Here is a 20040-nt window from a genome sequence, read left to right on the forward strand (position 1 = left end):
GCACTTTGAATTAAATCGTTTTTCAATTGTGTTCATGTCTCTGGTGGTAACAATGTGTTCTTACAGATGAAATGACCCTATAAGCGCGATTGCAACCGTTCCAGTGCTCGGTTAATACCCTGTTACTTTTTCACTTATAATACGTTTGTTGTACGTTGCACCTTTTAAAAAAAAATCAATTGTGCCCATGTCTCTTGGTGTAACAATGTGTTCTTAGAGATGAAATGACCCTATTAGCGCGCATGTACCCGTTCCAGCGCTCGGTTGACACCCTGTTATCTATTCGTTACCTATTCACTTATAATACGTTTGTTGTACGTTGCACCTTTTAGAAAAGGATTTTCAATTGTTTTCATGTCTCTGGTGGTAACAATGTGATCTTAGAGATTGAATGACCCTATTAGCGCGTATGTACCCGTTCCAGCGCTCGGTTAATACCCTGTTACCTATTTGTTACCTATTCGTTACCTATTCACTTATAATACGTTTGTTGTACATTGCACCTTTTAGAAAAGGATTTTCAATTATGTCCATGTCTCAGGTGGTAACAATGTGTTCTTAGAGATGAAAAAACCCTATTACTGGGTATGTACCCGTTCCAGCGCTCGGTTAACACCCTGTTACCTATTCGTTACTTATTCGCTTATAATACGTTTGTAATACTTTTTATGTGTAGTGTAGTATGTTCAGACTTATTTTTGTTTGTACGTTTTGGATGATTTTGTTTAAATATTCCATGTGTAATGGCAGTGTAAACATTCAGAGTTTGAATTTATTAGAATAGTAAATTTAACATTTAAGAGAAAGCTGTACTTGTCACAAAGCTGCCACCAAAAAATAGGGACATTGCTTTAATCTACAATTTTCTATGACAATGATAAATGTTCATTAAGAAGAGCAAATTTTTATCTTTTATTCATCATATTTGATTTTCAACCATATTTGTCAGGGTTCTCCAAGGAAAATATGTGCAAAAGCAGAAACATGTAAATACTTTAATTTTATATAACAGGTAACAGGTTATTTACCGAGCGCTGGAACGGGTACATGCGTGCTAATAGGGTAATTTCATCTCTAAGAACACATTGTTACCACAAGAGACATGGACAAAATTGAAAATCCTTTTCTAAAAGGTGCAACGTACAACAAACGTATTAAAAGTGAATAGGTAACATGGTATTAACAGAGCGCTGGAACTGGTGCATGCGCGCTAATAGGGTTATTTCATCTCTTAGAAAACATTATTACCACCAGAGATATGAACTTAATTGAAAATCTTTTTCTAAAAGGTTCTACGTACAACAAACGTATTATAAGTGAATAGGTAACAGGGTATTAACCGAGCGCTGGAACGGGTACATGCGCGCTAATAGGGTAATTTCATTTTTTAAAACACATTGTTACCATCAAAGACACGGACACAATTGAAAATCCTTTTCTAAAAGGTGCAACGTACAACAAACGCATTATCAGTGAATAGGTAACGAATAGGTAACAGGTTAATTACCGAGCGCTGGAACGGGTACATGCGCGCTAATAGGGTCATTTCATCTCTAAGAACACATTGTTACACCAAGAGACATGGGCACAATTGAATTTTTTTTTTAAAAGGTGCAACGTACAACAAACGTATTATAAGTGAATAAGTAACAGGGTATTAACCGAGCACTGGAACGGTTGCAATCGCGCTTATAGGGTCATTTCATCTGTAAGAACACATTGTTACCACCAGAGACATGAACACAATTGAAAAACGATTTAATTCAAAGTGCAACCGTATACTCCGCGCATTAAAAACGAATAAGTAACAGATGTGCATATAGAGAAAAACTATGTGCATATAAAGTAAACTATGTGCATATAGAGAACAAGTATGTGCGTATAGAGAAAAAGTATGTGCATATATAGTAAAACTATGTGCATATATAGAAAAACTATGTGCATATATAGAAAAACTATGTGCATATAAAGTAAACTATGTGCATATAAAGTAAACTATGTGCATATAGAGAAAAAGTATGTGCATATATAGGAAAACTATGTGCATATATTGAAAAGTATAAGCGTATCTAAAAACAAGTACACATAAGGCAGCTACGGCGTTCCATACAGTTACATTAAGGCTAAATATTATGTGTATATAATGAACATGTAATTTATAGCCATCGTTGAGAAGTAATATGTTACAGTTATTGACCAAGCAAGTCGGTATATTGAATTTACCGCGTCCTACGTCGTTCGGGTTATTCGTGGTCACCTGTGCTGTGCAGATAAAATCCAATATACCGATTTGATTGGCCAAAAACTGTTTTAACAAATGACGCCATCAATTTACGTGAACGTTTTAGCATTATGCAAACGATATTCCGCAATCTACGGCTCTTAGTTAAGTTTATTGTAGAATAAAGAAAGGGGTGAATGCGCCTTACTGTTGTAAGCGGTTGATAAGTTTTAAATTGTTTATTTTTTTTTTATATTCACGAATTCTTCCTCAATTTTTACATTATTTGCGATTTAATTGTATTTTTTTTTCTATCGTTTCTGTTAAATTTATTCGTATTTTTTTCTTGCAATGAGTGAGGATTAATACTTTGACATATTGCATTTTCAAATCGGTGTTGTTGAGTAAAGATTAATTGCATTTCTTTCCTTAATGATATGCTTAGAGAATGATGAAACGAGGAAGATATTAGTACATATATTTAAACATAAAAAAATCTAATTTAAAATGTTAAATAAACAGATACAACGATTCGCTATCCAATCTTTAACCTCCTCACCCTCCCCCGACCTCAAATTTAAATTCGATACACAAATAGTCCCTTTATAGGCATAAATATGCCAAAAATCGTAATGAATTTCATTGAGTCAAACAAAAAAAACCGTTATTATCTGTTCAGACTTTAAAACACTGATTTAAGATTTAATCGGCTATGTACATAAAATAAAATAAAATATCTTATGTCCAAGTTTAGATAATAAAAAAGGAGGGAGAAACCTTTTTTTCATCAGGCGCCTTGTTTGCGAAGAAGTCTAAGTAGTTCTACTATAGTAATCACTAGACAGTCAACACTGAGGAATTGGGGACGAACTCCGCCCGTGCTGGGGGTTTCGACTCCAATATTTATTGATTAGGACTGTCAGTTTTCCTACCAAAGGTGTGTGGTTTTCTCCTGGCACTCCGGCTCCTTCTACCAATAAAAACTTGGCGCCACGAAATAACCGAAATGTGGCGCTTAAAAGTGAAATTAAAACATCAACAATCAATCTATCATTTATTTTCTTATCTTAAAAATACGATGCTTGTACAAAGTGTTTAATTTATCAACTTTTTTGTAACTTAAAGTCAGATGGCGGATTCGTTTTTTGTTTTATTTTTTCTTTGTTTGTTTTTTGTGGTTGTTGGGGTTTGGTTTTTTTTTTTTGGGGGGGGGGGGTCTTGAATTGGAGAACGAAACGTTTTTAGTCTCGCTACAATCGTTGATATTTTTTAATTTTATAGAATACATGTGACACCCCTTTTAGAATCCAGGAAACGCCCCTAAAGGTAAAAATAGATTTGAACTGTGCAGTTTATATGAGATAGTTAATGCAAACCTTGGCTGTGCATTATTCAGAATATAGCACAGTTAAAACAAAAAGATTTTACCCATGCCATATATTAAAGTTTCTCTAACGTGGAGATATACAGATGAAAAGATAATTCTTATTACTAACTGGTTTGCTTTCTTCGATTCTGTTTTTATTTTTAATTTTAAGGTATAAAGATTATGCTTAATTTCCTCGAACAGTTCAGTCTTTCTGCTGTGGTCCCAAAATCTAACTAACTGGTCAATCTGGTTATTATAACTTTAAGCATCTTAAAGTCTATACCCATCCATATGCATTTCATTGAAATTTTGACTTATTTCGGAGAAGACCAATGAGACCATATTTATATTCCACTGTTACCCTTGGCATTATCGTTACATTATGCGGTTGATCAAAGCATCAATCATCTACCTTACCTTAGACATTTGCTTTGTTGCATCTTGCATGTCTTTATAGTTATCAATAAAAAAATGAAACGTTTCAAAGTTGGTACTGAACAATTTATGGACCCCTTTATTTGTTAATGACACGCGTATGTAATGGCTGATTGTTGGTTGCTTAATGTTCACTTGCAAATATTTCATGCATGTTCAGGATAAGCACAAAGCAGCAACACATACTACATGTAGGTCCAGGAAGGAGGCCCTCTGGAATTACATCAGGGAAGTTTGGACTGCCACTGGATAAAATGAGGTATATTGAATAAAGACACAAATTTTGCCTTGCAGCATGCCATTTATGAACCCCTCATAAAGTTTTCGCAAGGTTCGTACAGTGTAGTGAGCGCAGTGCTCTCTCTATACGATACAGTGGGTATTCCCATTCGGACTGGACGTGACTGCGTACTTTTACATGCCACACAGCTAAACGGGTGATCAACTTCTGAAAGGTTTTAATGCCGGTCGGAAAAAGACCAAAGTGACCATATCTACTAGTATATTTCTCAGTCACCCTTTACCAAATACTTACATAGATGAAGAAAAAAAATTGGCTACAATGTAGAAAGTTTTGCAAAACATCACTTAACATTATTACAATATATGCACACTTATGAGAACTCATAAGATCGTATATACTCTCGATACTGTTTACTTGTATTTGGTATTGCACGTCTAGTTAATGCGTTTTATTTCGTCTTTACCTATTTGCGTTGGATATATACTGACTGATACTTTAGTAACATGATTTACCTCGTAGTTGTAATTTGCTTTGAAATAACTATCAGTTACTACAATGACTCTTTTGTCAATATTTGATGAATATGGTTTTTGTGCCTTGTACCGAGATTTTGAGCTGAGTCAATTGCAATAATAGGTTTAGGAGGGGGTTCGGGCTCACATGTTTAATCCCGCCGCATTCTTTTTGTGTCTGTACAACGTCTGGAGCCCATGCTATAGTACATTGGTTATATAGATCTGTCATATTTTTTTTTCGTTGATAAATAATTCATATTACTTTATATATAAAATAAAAATAGAAGATGTGGTATGATTGCCAATGAGACAACTCTCCACAAGAACCCAAAATGACACAGAAATTAAACGCTCACCGTACGGCCTGCAACAATGAGCAAAACCCATACTGCATAGTTAGCTATAAAAAGCCCCGAATTGATAATGTAATATTATTCAAACGAGAAAACTGACGGCCTTATTTATGTATAAAAAAAGAAAGAAAAACAAATACATGTATGTGACACATCAACAAACGACAACCACTGAATTGCAGGCTCCTTACTTAGTTTTCTAGTTTTATATGTTTCACCTTATTTTGTTATATATCGGGGCCTTTTATAGCTGACTATACGGTATAGTTTTACTTCATTGTTCAAAACCAGTTGGAATGCCATCTAAGTTCAACGAGTTCCTTTGGCTGCTTTTGTTTAGGCGAACTTGGACCAACATCGGTGTTTGAAAGAGCCTCAAATTGTGAAAAGTAAGAGTCATTAAAGGTTTTTTTTGGCAGTACTATACTTTTTGAAACTTTATTTCCTCTGGAACATATTTATTATTTTATTTCATCTGGAATAACGTTGAAAGTCCCAATTTTCAATAGAAACATTCCTATTAGATGTACACTGGTTAAACATTGTAACTTTGAATTTGGATGACTGAAATGTTATGTTCAACTACTTCGACTAAGTAAACAGATAAACATTTACAATAAAATACAGAAAAAGGGTCGCAGATGCCATTTGGAATACCTTAATAAGAAAGTGATTTGTGGCGGTTTTTGTCAACGAACTGTACAGTGATTATCTAAAAACGCACCAAGAACTCGACACATTTGGTGAGACGCACGATACAGTAAGAGAAAACTTATGAAGTATGATATTGCGTTTATTCTGAGTTCTTTGAAACATTTGAAGGCACGTAGTAATTCGACGTATAGTTATATTATTGCTTAAGGTATTAATACGCAAAAGTGTATGCACGAAAAGATTGTTTATCTCATAAAACGTATGAAATTGCACCATGTCTGTGCGTTTTGCATCTAGCAGTTTTATCAAACGTTCTAATAGCAATATCTAAAACTTACAACAACTGTATAATTGAATAAATAAACTAACCTGCACATTGACATATTTATATATACTCGAATAAGTTCTAGAGAGGTATTCGAAATTGTTGTCATCCCAAATGTTGTCCTGATTATCGCTTCGAACGCGTCAACGTCCGATTCATTTGTATCGGTGTTGTACGGGTGAATACGTATGTATCAATCATCTTATCTTACAACTACACGGGCTGTTATAACTGATATATTTTGGAATTCAATGTGTCGGCGAACATTAAAAACCAATAAGAATGCAGAGTGTTTGCGCATGACGGTTTCGATGGCATTCCGTTTCTTAATAAATATTTCATTCAGAATACTTTTTAAGCCGTTACAGTTAACTGCAACATAAATGCATATAATAAAGATTTAATATTTTGCATATTATTATACATTAGTCTCTCCAATAGGGATCAATTATCCAGTCAACTAAATACATATTAATCTCTCCAATAGAGTTTAATTATTGTAACAAATACTGCAACGCTTATCTCTCCATTGGAGACAGTGATCAGTTATATAGAATCCATCTTATTCATAATTCCCTGTTAAAAGGTCAACTTGAACTTATTACTAAACGTAAAACAGACACATCAAGTCTCGTGATTAAACCAGCCATTATTGCATACCAGAAACACAAGATTTTAAAAGAGTATTTAACATATTCTAAACTGAAATAGAATATAGCAGATTGAACTATATCACAATATTCGCAATTTAATATAAAGAAAACAGAAAGATGATTCACCGAGTGTCGTACCCCAGAAATTTCGTTTATTTTTTATTTTGTTGCTGTAAGGCTAGGGTACCTGATGAGGATAATGCCTAGGTAATATAAAACCTAAACCGAAACACCAGGTGAAATTACATCATCAAATAAATTATTTCTTACCAATATCTATGCGTATATATGCGTGTATGATTTAACTATTGAAGTAATAATAGATAGATACTTGCCTACATAGTTTGGTTCAAAAACGAAACTAATAGAAATATTGACCGACTATATCAAATATTTAGATATATGAAAATAAACTATATTTTCCGGTAATACAGATATTTCTATCGTTGAAATCAAATACTTTGTTTCATACACGAGCGAATCAAACACGTTGAGATATATAAACACCGTAAGATGGCGAGAAGAACATCACTATTTAAAAAAGATAATTAACAATAGGAAATGAAATTTCATCTCTTTTATCATATCTTTGGTATTTGGCTTCCCGTTTAGATATAAATATCAAGATCCAACAGCGGTCATTTTGTTTTATTATTAAGCATATTGTTATAACATTGTTGGTCCCTTTTTTATATAATGCAACGTTTGTAGTATGCTTTTGACATTCAAGATTTTGGCATCAAGGATCACCAATATTATATGCTTAATATAAGGATAAGAAGATATGGTATGAGTGCCAATGAGACAAGGCCCTAAACATTAGAAGTATAAAACCATATAAAGAGGAATACCAACGGTCTAATCTATACAAAAACAGGATACAAAAACCACTTGTGAACCACATCAATAAACGCACCCTATCCTATAAGTATTTGCTTTATCAATAAGAAAGTTATTAGTGTTATTTGTCTTCTAGAAATAGTAACAACGTATACTGTATGTACGGTAGAGTATGGTACAGTATGCTATTAGCTTTTTACAACAGACTTCAAGTAAATATTTTTTCGGAAGCACTCAAGTCCGCATTCGGAACTTGACAGCATCATGTTTATGAAGCGGCCATATTATCACTGATACTGCGGTTGGAACCCAAATAAAGCAGAGAGTCATACATTTGTTTATGGTAAAGCTATCCTATTCTGAGGATTGCAATTTATTAGATTATAGATAATATAAAGGAGAATATGGTCAAAAGTTTTCGTCACCTAGACATCTACATCAACATTTGATCATTTCATATAGAAACACATTTTTTTCAAAAATATCTGGAATGACATGGTTGTATTTTAACAAATAAGGTGTTGAAAGACACATAATTGTGTAAAGAATTATTGTGTAATGCACTACCGTCTAGTCTACATGGTCTAGACCCCTCATTACGCGTGGGGGGGGGGGGGGGGGACATGGAAATACCAGGCGTCCGCCCGTCAGGTCGTGTTCTGAGACTGAAGTCCTGTTAGTGCTCTCACAGTCAGGTCTGTACAATTGTAACCACATTTGATATAACTTATACTCTAGGTTAATATCATCAATATCCCTGACAAGTTCTAAAATGGTGGGCATTCAACTTTTTTAAAGAGTTATTCCCCTTGAAAATATTAAATTTGTAGAAAATAGCCTTGCTAGCACTCTAACAGACCTGTACTACAGCCATACAATTCTTCTCTGATTATTTTATAAAACTCATCATACTTTAAGTTAATATCTGCAAAATCTTGGACAAGGTCCATAAAGGTGTCAAATCATCTTTTCTCAAAGAGTTATGCCTCTTGGAAATATTAAATTTATGGAAAATGGCCTCGTTAGAGCTCTCACAATTACAATACTTGGCAGATTTTTACCAAGCTTAAATTTTTATAGGATAGTATCAACATTATCTTGAACATGTTTTATAATGGTGGCCCATCACCTTTTTTTCAAAAGTTATGCCCCTTGGAAATATTAGATTTATGGAAAATTGCCTTGTTAGCTCTATGACAGGTACAGTTCTTGCCAGATTAGATAAATCTTATACTATAGGTTATAAACAACAATATGTCAGAATAGTTCTATAAGGCCCAAAATATATATATGTCTGTTTAAGGTTACATGCTTAAAAAAAATAGGGTAGGTAGGTCGGTAATTTCATTTTATTTTATTTTTTTCATTTTATTTTTTGTGACACGATTTTGAGTGTGCGGTTTCATCTTGTTGTGGGCAAAGTTGATCATGGCTGAGTTTACCCATATTTTTAATGAATGGATTATTTTTTTTGTTATTGATTTGAAAAAATGTAGGCAAAATGGTTATTTCATCACACCACTCGCAAATTTCTTTAAACAGCTATCATATTCATGATTATGAATATTAGGATGTATCAGGCAACATTATATTCACTTTTAACACAAGTTCAGTTTATTTTTCACTTTATGATGGAAATAAAATGGCTTAGGTTCAGCACTTGGTCGGGTAACCGTAAACAGACAAATATTTTTTGTTTGGCCTAATGGTGGCTGTTCCACTTTTTATGCCTCTGATGTAGCGGAGAGGCATTAAGTTTTATGTACACTGTATATCTGTCTGTACATCAGTCCGTCCTTATGTCCCATAGTTGGTTTCTATTCTCCAACTTAAGTTTGCCTCATCCAAATTTAATGAAATTAATACACAATGCTAATTACCACAAAACATAGATCAAGTTTGAATTTTATTGGCATCACTTAAACCCTCTTGCTGCCGGAGGTACACATATGTCCATACTGACTGTATCAGAGGGTCAATTATGTCCATATTTCAATTTATTCATTTCGCCTCAGTGCTGTATCTTTCAAATGAAAGACTAAATTTTAAACGTGATTACATGTTTCATCAATGGATCCCAAATGTAACAGTCTTTATGGAAATGACATTATCGTAGAGTGGACATCTTACTTCATAGACATTGAGCTGTTGTATTTTCTGGCACATGAAATGCAGCCTTCAAAAACAATGTTTAATCCCTCAAGAGTTATGTTGGTTTAAAAATGGAAAAAATGCTAATTATTTTGTTTCTGTCCTGTAAATTAGCTTGGCTTTACCAAATAGTATGAAACTTATACCTAATACTCTAGTTTAAAAACACATATCATGTTTAAATTTTGGTTATTTCAGTTTAACTGTTCTAGAGTTATGCCCCTTTAAAATGGAAAAAAAGGCTGATTTTTTCATTTCAATTCTCTTACTTGAGTTCGTCTCATCCAAATGTTATAAAACTTGTACACAATGTTTAATATTACAAAATATAATCATTTTTGAATTTTGCTGGTGTCACCTTGCCTGTTCTAGAGTTAATTAAGCTCCTTTACAAATGGAAGAAATGCTAAAAAGAAATTTTCTGAAACTTTAACACAATGCTTATTACCATGAAATACATATCAGGTTTGAATTTTGGTGGTGTCACCTTGACCGTTCTAGATTTAAGCTCCTTTGGAAAAATTTCTGAATTTTTTGTTTCCATTCTCTTACTTTTAAAGTTTGCCTTAAACAAATTTTCTGAAACTTAAACACAATACTTTTTACCACAAAACTCAGATCAGGTACTAATTTGGGTAGTGTCACTTTCACTGTTCTTCAGTTATTTTTGTTTATAACTTTATATGATATGCAAGCATCATCCCATGGATACATTTCCCATTTATGTTAAAAAGTGTTATGTCTCTTGGAAGTATCAAATTTATGGAAAATGGCCTTGTTTGCCCTCTCACAGCAGACATGATTTATGCTACTATAAGTTCTGAATTCGGACACTTTAAAATTAGGAGATGTGCTGTGGTATGATTACAAACGAGACAATTCTCCAACACAGACTAAATGACAAAGAAGTTAACAACTATATATGCCATGTCAGTTAACTGCTAGTAGTCTGTTGTTATTTATGTATTATTGTCATTTTATTTATTTTCTTTGGTAACATGCATCTTCTGACATCAAACTCTGACTTTTAATGTGCATATTGTTATGCGTTTACTTTTCTTCATTGGCTAGAGGTATAGGGGAAGGGTTGAGATCTCAGAAACATGTTTAACCCCTCCGCATGTTTGCGCCTGTCCTAAGACAGGAGCCTCTAGCCTTTGTTAGTCTTGTATGATATTTTCATTTTAGTTTCTTGTGTACACTTTGGAGAGTATGTTGTTAAGGGGCCAGCTGAAAGATGTCTCCGGGTGCGTGAATTTCTAGCTGCATTGAAGACCTGTTGGTGACCTTCTACTGTTTTCTGTTCTATGGTCGGGTTGTTGTCTCTTAGACACATTCCCCATTTCCATTCTAATTTTTATACATTGCCATTGCTTCCTGTACATGCTGTATGGCCTTCAACAATGAGTTAGACTTATACCGCATAGTAAGCTGTAATAAGGCTCTGAAATAAAGAATTTAAAAAGAAAACTAAAAGCAGTGATTAATGTACAAAAAAATAAATGAAAAAACAGATATAACAGACATTTATCTAGGTTTATTTGGTCTAATATTGTATAACAAATGTATATTTAAGATATGATATATTTGAAATCCTACATGTGGCTTCCCATTATTTTTGGTTCTCATGTGATTATAAAAGAACAAGAAGGATTGTACCTGGGAATTTTGATGACATTGACATTAAGTTTCTAGGAAAAAAATAGTCTAGGGACATAAGTTGCTGACATCAGACTATGCTAGTAAATTCTGTAACCATGGACATTTTACACAATAAGTTAACACAACCATGACTAGTCTACTAATATTTGTCTGTCTGGACACATTTAACAAGACTAATTTATTTTTTAAATATGAAAGACACTGTAATGAACATATATGTCATGTATAGATGCTAAATAATATTCAGTCAATTTCAGAGGAATTACTGTGGATTCATTTGTGTTTTTAGTGGGTTCCAATTTTCATGGATTAAGGAAAATTTGCATGTTTGTGGATGTTTAATTGCATGGTTTGGCCAATGTGTGCTTAGTGATGATACAATTCTATAGAAATTTGTTACTTGCTGAATGTTTGATTTTTGTTGTTTACCTGTACATGCGAAATCAATGAAAATTAGTATCCAAAGAATAATAATGAATCAACAGTACATGCAGTATATTGAAACAAAGACATCAATTTTACAACAATCTTTTATTAGGTACCATGCATGATGCTACAGCTGTATTTAGATATGAATCACATTCATTGAAAAACTCATCTATACCTAACAACCATTACTTGGAAGAAGAAGATATGACCACCATAACCATGTGGCATTTGCTAGGATGTTGTCTGTTCTAGAGGATGTGTGGATAAAAAAGCCAGCATCATTATAATTAGGAAATGTGATATTGCACCTCTTAAAGAACATATTAAAGTATACAGTACATGTATAGCTTAACTTAAGAGATCCCATGCTTTTGTGTCTTCCACTACTATTGGAGAATTTTCAATGTGGGATAATATTTGATTAATTGAATTGCAAAACATTTTATTTCCTTTCTGGTTTATTAATGGTGGAAATTAATTAAACAGAATTGTATATTTTATTAGGAATGAACTAATTGAAAACTGTTTCTTGGTCTTTTTCATATTTCTCTTATAAATATCTGCAAATTTAAAAAACATAATATGTGATAGTTTACTGACAGTTTTATCTCCTTAGATGCTATGACAGTGGCGGATCCAGGGCGGGGGGGGGGGGTTCTGGGGTGCGCACCCCCCCTTTATTTTTGCCGATCAATGCATTTGTATCGGGACATATGTTTTGCACCCCCCCTTTGCCCTGGGTGCCCTGGGTTAGCACCCCCCCTTTCGAAAATTCCTGCATCCGCCCCTGTATGACATGGAGAATTTCGTTATTATATTCTTCAACTTTGTACTTCATTTAGCCCTTTAAGGGAAAATGGTAGTATTACATTTTCCCAGAATTAGGTTGGCCTTTTGTGTACCCAAGACAGGTGGAGGAAGTCAAATTAGAAGAGCTGTGATTGGATGTAAGGGTACAATTATTTTTTTTATTTATCTATGAATAACTACAGTGTGTAAATTTACCATATAAATTTTAAAACCTATTGAAATATTTTCTAGAGAATTATTCGAAAAGGCTTCCAAAATTTCATAAATTTGGTGCAAAATGACGGTGGGCATGGATAACATAAACAAGCTCCGTTGGGAAATTGGTCATGATACTATTTGGCTTCAATTTTCAGAATACAGTAATAAAGTACTAACACCACACATAACTGTTTTATCCAGGTTTTTATTATAAAAACTGGTAAATTTAGAAAATGTTAGTAAATTTGTCGCCTATGGCAGAATAAATAGTACCGTTTTCCCTTAAAGTTTTTTATTTTGATCATCACTGATGAGTCCTATGTAGAGAAAATATGCACCTCTGGTGTACAAAAAAATATAAACGTGATAAACCAGCTTTTATTTCTCAAACTTGATTTGTGGTAAAATTAAGCCATTTCTAGCATGTCTTGCTAACGAAGTTTGCATTGATTTATTTTTGTGATTACCGATTTTCTATAAAAAAATATTTATTTCTACTAGGAAAGATCTAATTTTTTTTTAAATATTCGCAACAATTAATATTCACCTTGTTCATGTTGTTATTCTACACTTAAAAGTTGCAAAAAATATTGCATGGTGCAAAAAATAGTTGGGTTACAACTTACAGTAATATTTATTAAATATATATGTTTATTACAGAATTGGTAATTACAGTGAAATATTACTAAAAAGAAATTTATAAGGAAGTAACGTGCAAACCAACAAAGTACCTGACATGGTGGACCTTCAAGAGTTGAAGATGTGGTGTAAGTGAACCTTTTTTCAGGTATTTATCCTCAATATTATTATATAGATAAAGATATTCAAAACTGTAAAAGGCAAAAATGTTCAGCAAAGTAGGATCCACAATTAGGTTTGATGACCAAAATTTTAAATTGACCTTTTTCTGGAGAATTGCCTTTTAAAGACAATTTTTCACAATTTCGATTTGTTCATTTATTAAAAAAGAAGATGTGGTATGATTGCCAATAAGATTACTCTCCACAAGAGGCTTAATGACACAGAAGCTAACAACTATAGGTCACAGAACAGCCTTCAACAATGAGCAAAGCCTGGACCTCATAGTCCTCTATAAAAGGCCCAGAAATAACAAATGTAGAACAATTCAAACAAGAAAACTAACAGCCTAAGGCCTAAATTAAAATATTGTTTGTTTGCCCTTTTCCGACCCTATGTTTTGAAACAGGGTAGGTAGGTAGGTAAAATATTTTATTTTTTTCCCCATTAAAATAACTTGGCTCGGTATATTATTTGTCATGAGTAGGCAGGTAGGTATAATATTTTATTTCATAGATACAAAATCTGCAGAATGTCATTTTGGTCCGTTTTGTTTTTGCATATATATATAAGTTTTCTGGGACTATTAGTTTTGAAAAAAAAATATCACGTAGAATGTGAAGCTAATTCATATGCACTACTATTTTGTTTTCAAATATCAAAATACAGACCTGTGTCGCATATCTTCAACGTTTATATGCCTGGAACTTTGAAGAGTTTGAACTTGCGCTCACATTCTGTACTACGTACCTTGTACGCTTATTTAAAGGTTTTCTGTAAGAGATAACTTTGTACTGGTAAGATATGTCCGGGAAGTCATACATTACTAGTAGAAAAAGTCCATAGAGGGTTAAAAATTTCGTGTGTGCCTAAAAGTTGTTTCCAATAAAAATGCTACAAGACTTAAAACTCAATTGTCACGTATTTTACATTGCATTTATAAATGATCTGTATGGAAAACTGGGCGATTTTACTGCCAGATATTCTCCACTTTACAGGGTTTTGTCACTTTTGGTTCATGTCAGATATAAATAATATATCGGCATCGTTAACATAATCATCCTGATCTGCGAACCACAAAAGGCAATCCCTACATAGAACACAACGTCCGTTTACAAATTAGTTTGTACACACGTTGATAATTTTGTATCAAACGAACTTTTTTGTAAACGAACCCTGCTATTTAAGTATAAAAGTACAGAGTAACGTACGTCATATCATGATTTCAGGAGGCGTTCAACATCGATTTCAAACAAATGCATTGAACATTCAAATGCAAGTGTTCATGTCAAACACTCAGGTGATACCAAACGGACCGGACCTTATACGTTAAAGATAAAACCCGAGGATTCCGGTAAAAATGTTTTGAGCGGGAAATACAAATATAAGATTTTTGGTAGGAACGAAAAAATGAAATAAAATAAAATCTTGCTGGTAAATACAAATAAAAGATTTTCAGGCGGAACGAATTTATAGGGTCGGTCGGTAAAGGGCAAACAAACAATATTTTAATTTAAGCCTAATTTATGTACAAAAAAATGAATGAAAAACAAATATATTTGTAACGCTTAAACAAACCACAACCAATTAATTACAGGCTCATGACTCATGACTTGGGACAGGCACATACATACAGAATTTGGAGGGGTTAAACATGTTGGCGGGATTCCAACTCTCCCCCAAACCTAACAGTACAAAATACTAATAGAACGAACTATAATATAGAAATCAGTTAAAAAAGACTAAAAGCATCAGATGGATACAAATAAAAACAGAGTGGATCAATGTGGCCGAGTACTTGTATATTCCAACAACAAAATTAAGATTCTGATCTGAGAGTACTCACAGTTACTGCGACTAATTTGCTTAGTTTTAAAAATCTTCTCCTTTGAACTTGCTGAATTAATTTCAGCCAAACTTCAACGGAATGAGTTTCAGAGTGTCTAGTATACATTTTGTATTTCATTTCCTTGTATGTCAAATAACTTATCCACAATGGCTAAAATGGAACATAATGGTTAAATGTATTTTTTTGCAGTACAATGTAGGTACAAATTGTGACTGCAGCAGACTGAATTTAGTTTCTAACTTTTCTCCAAAAATTATAGATGTACTGAATACTTAAATCTGACAGAATTTTTTTTTAATAGATTATGTAAATGTTATTATATTTTTCAGTATCTGAAATTATGGGTTTATGAATTTGAACAGCTTTTAATATACCAGCAGTTCCAACAGCATGGTTCCTGCAATCCAAAAAAAGAGGTATTCCTCTAATAGGTTTTCTAGGAAATTCATAAGATATTTTGTTTAATGGTGTCGTTGCACTTGCTTTACTTTTCTTCCAGCATCTAAAAGAAGGAATTTTCCTTTTTCATTAATTTACATTTATCTTGAAGAGTACATTGTATAAATCTCACATCTCTATATTTTCATAATCAAAATTTTTTTGGTGGAACTTTGTATCAAAAACATCTGTTAGGTTTTGGTCTTAAATCTAATTATTGCATACTTCCTACTTAAATGAAGGGCCCAGAATAAAACCCAAAGATCTTATCTTATTTTGTTGTTGTCTTGTATAGTGGCGCAGCAAAACATGATGGTCTATTTTATAACTTGCCTGTTGATGAAAAGTTTATATTTTTATTCAGAACTGAAGAACTACATGAGGAAGTTGCTAAAACCTGCTTTAATATTTTATGTATGAGAACAAATTTCTTATTTGTATATAGCTAAATCTTAAATATATATAGTTTTAAAATTATGTAAAATATAGTTTACCGGAAATTAATTGTTTGATATTATCTCATAATTCATAATAGAATGGCACTTGTTTGTGTTTTATTAATTAAGCTAAATGTTATTTTACTGTTTTAGTTTTAATATATGAGAAACTTTAAAAAGAAAAAACAAGATCACAAAAATATTCACCAATTTTATTGAAAAATATGATAATGGCTATTTAGATGGAAGCCTTGGTTGTATATATTGATGTTGGGCTGTTTTAAGCGTTTTCTAGGCGCATAATTGAATTCAGTCAATTCATGGCAATTGATTACTTAATTAACAAACAAAAAAATTACATTTTCTTTCAGTATGTTATCAGTTAGCTTTAATATAAATTATGGCAACTATATTCATTGAACTATTAATCATGTTAATTCAGTAGTTAGTTTTGTTTATAATCAGATGTACATGAGTAGAGAAAGTGTTTATATTCTGATTTCTGTGCTTTCAGATAGGTACAAACCAGCTAGTATAGGCCAAAAGAACAAAGTACAGAACAGCGTTGTAACCACAGATGGGATTCATTTAATAAATGTTTACTTAGTCTTTTAATTAATTGATAAATTAGATGTTTAATTCTAATATATAATAGTTCATGCAAATAAGAATGCTCTTCCAAAAAACTTGGTGTGTTGTAGTTGGTTATGGAAATACAAATTGTCTTTGAATAGTTAGTCCCTTCCTGTCCAAATCTATTTTATTGGGTCAATCAGCTCGACAGATATTATTGTCAACTTTTTTTAACTAGTTTATTGTGAATTCTATTTTCTCACATTAATTAAGTTTGTTTTAAACTAGTTCATTGCATTAAAAGTTAATGTATTGTATTTTAATATGTATATTGGAATTACGTTGTCGTTGTCCTATTAAGAGTGAAGACATTTGGTTTTTCCACAATTACTTTAGTATATAAAGTAAATAGAAATTTATGAAAATTAAACACAATGTTTATGAGACAAAAAAAGGATGGTTGGGATTGATTTTAGGAGTTTTGGACCTAACAATTAGGAATAAGGGGCCAAAAAGGGCCAATTAAGCATTTTTCTTGTTTTTTCGCACAATAACTTTAGTATAAGTAAATAGAAATCTATGAAACTTAAACAAAGGTTTAGGACCACAAAAGGAAGGTTAAGATTGATTTTGAAAACTTTGGTCCCAATAGTTTAGGAATTAGGGGCCAAATAGGTCATTAACATAACTTAGTTTGATTTTAACAAAAAATGAATTGGTCTACATTAAGGTCCAAAGGGTCTAAAATTAAATTTGATATTTGGGCTCTGTTATCAAATTGGTTCACATAGAAGTCTACAGGGTCCAAATTTGAACTTTATTTGGTTTCATCAAAAATTGAATTCTTGTGGTTCTTTGATAAGCTGAATCTAACCATGTATTTAGATTTTGGACCATAAAAAGTAAATGTCCAATTCAAAATTTTTAAGTTCTTATTAAACCACATTCATTCTGTGTCAACTATTTAATCACATTCCAAATTCAGAGTTGTATTTAATAGGCTTGATTGTTGTGTCCATACTTGCCCCAACTTTTCAGGGTTCGGTTTCTGCGGTTGCATAAATCTGCACCCTGCAGAGCATTTTTTATTATTTACGAGTTTTTCATGTTAATTTTTATCTCTAAGAGATAAAAATTTACACTTAAGAGATAAACATTTACAGTAAAATAGATAAAGACTGAGTCTTTATCTATTTTATTGTAAATTTTTAATTATTTATTAAAAACTTAAATCATATTTATGATATTAAAGTCCTAAAAACTATACTTATTGAATAATGCCTTATTTCACTTTCAATTAAGCAGCTCCCTTGAAAAGTTGATCTGTTACTGTAAGTTTAAATCGAGTCCCCAATGAAATGATGTCCCATGGACAAAATTTCACAGATATGACCTATGAAATTTGGTCCAATCATTGTATATTATCTATGTGTTTGTGTGCCACTGCAAAGTATTTGTATGGTTATTAATCAAGTCAAATATAGAGTTATCTCCCATATGAAAAACAGTTTTTCCATAATCACATAGAAAAATCAAAGTATTGATTGGAGTCAAAGTGAAAATGTATCAGTTCAAAGACTCAGTAGGTTAATCTCAACCCATAGAGTTTACATGCAAACAATGTTCCCTGAATGAAAACAGGTCAACTAGATCCTTAAGGAGGCTAGAGGGTACCAAAATGATAGCAAAATTTTAAACATTTCTTTTTTTCATTACAAATTTTAATTATTTCACTATAAGTTGTTTCTTTATGTTATTGTACAAAAATTAACCAATAAAACTGATTAGTTTTGGCCCCAGATGACTATATGTTTATTTCATTGAAAAAGCTCCAAATTATCTCCCTTGTTATTTTTTTCAAATAAGCTGTACTTTAACAAAACAATGAACTAAACAACTGTAAAATTTAAGCAATGTCTGTAATGTTTTATTTTGATATTACTCTTTTTCTCTCCTATTATAATAGTTCAACAGAAAAAAGTATCTGAACAAAAAAGCAAGTTTCGTTCAAGGCAGATTGTGAGCTTAAAAGAATGGTAACCCAATTTTTATACGCCCGTCTTTTAGACAGGGCGTATTATGGTATACCGTTGTCCGTCTGTCCGTCCGTCATCCACACCTCGGACAATAACTCAAAAACACTTTCACCAATTTCCATGAAACTTAAATGAATTGTTTATATCTATTGATGTAAGCTCCCTTTCAATTTTTATAAATTTCAGATTTTAAGTTTTGGATTTATGGGGCTTTATTTATAAAAAAAGGGGGAATTTTTAAGAGCAATGGGCGTATCATGCGCTAAAGCGCAGCCCTTTATTTTATTTTAATTTTCTATTAAGTAAATGATAAAGTTCATTTATAGAAGAAAAAAAGCGAAATCTTATATTTAAAAGTTATACCTGTGAGCCCACTTCAAAAGGATGTTCAATATTACTGTAGATGGAATTGCTGCAGGCCTGTGTTTTTGTGTATTTAGCTCTTTTGATTATTCATTGTACTGGTTTACATATTGTCTGTCATTTTTATTGTCATAATTCATGATACCTAGTTTCACATTAAAGCTATCAAAACAATTTCTATATTTTATCGTATAAGAATTCAAAACACAGTCGGGCTAAATTTAGCATCAAACTTGAAAGTTCTTATTTGCCTAATTTGGTATATATCAATATCTATTTTATTGAGTAGAGCTAACGATATCTTATCATTCTATCAGCTTTTCTCTCCCAGTATTTCAATATTCAGTTAGTTTTTCCATTATTTTACATATTTCTTCTTTAATGCTAAGATCATGATACAGATAAATGACATGATCAAATGATCAATATATTTATATGCATTGTTATATAGATTCATGAATGTTAATTATTTAAATCATCATACTAATATTGCATTCTATTGTTTATTGTATTATGCATTATATGCACTTGCAATAAAGACAGTTTAAATTTCTAATTGTTTGTATTTTCCAGTCAACCAGCCATAGGTTATCTGTATTCAAATACACATCAGTCAGACATTATTGGTCACACACACCATTATTCAAAGTTGCAAGTCAAGCATTCAACCATCATTCCCCCAACCCA

At 32.3% G+C, this 20040-nt stretch overlaps 1 long non-coding RNA gene across 1 annotated transcript; it reads left to right on the top strand.

The window, feature by feature from the left end:
• Positions 1–13499: 13499 nt before the first annotated feature.
• Positions 13500–19909, top strand: LOC139498514 (uncharacterized). Its single transcript, XR_011657953.1, has 3 exons — positions 13500–13646; positions 15836–15922; positions 16896–19909. It is a non-coding gene; the product is annotated as an uncharacterized lncRNA (long non-coding RNA).
• The last annotated feature ends 131 nt before the right edge of the window (positions 19910–20040 follow it).

The sequence above is a fragment of the Mytilus edulis genome, chromosome 12, assembly GCF_963676685.1.
Source record: "Mytilus edulis chromosome 12, xbMytEdul2.2, whole genome shotgun sequence".
NCBI lineage: Eukaryota > Metazoa > Mollusca > Bivalvia > Mytilida > Mytilidae > Mytilus > Mytilus edulis.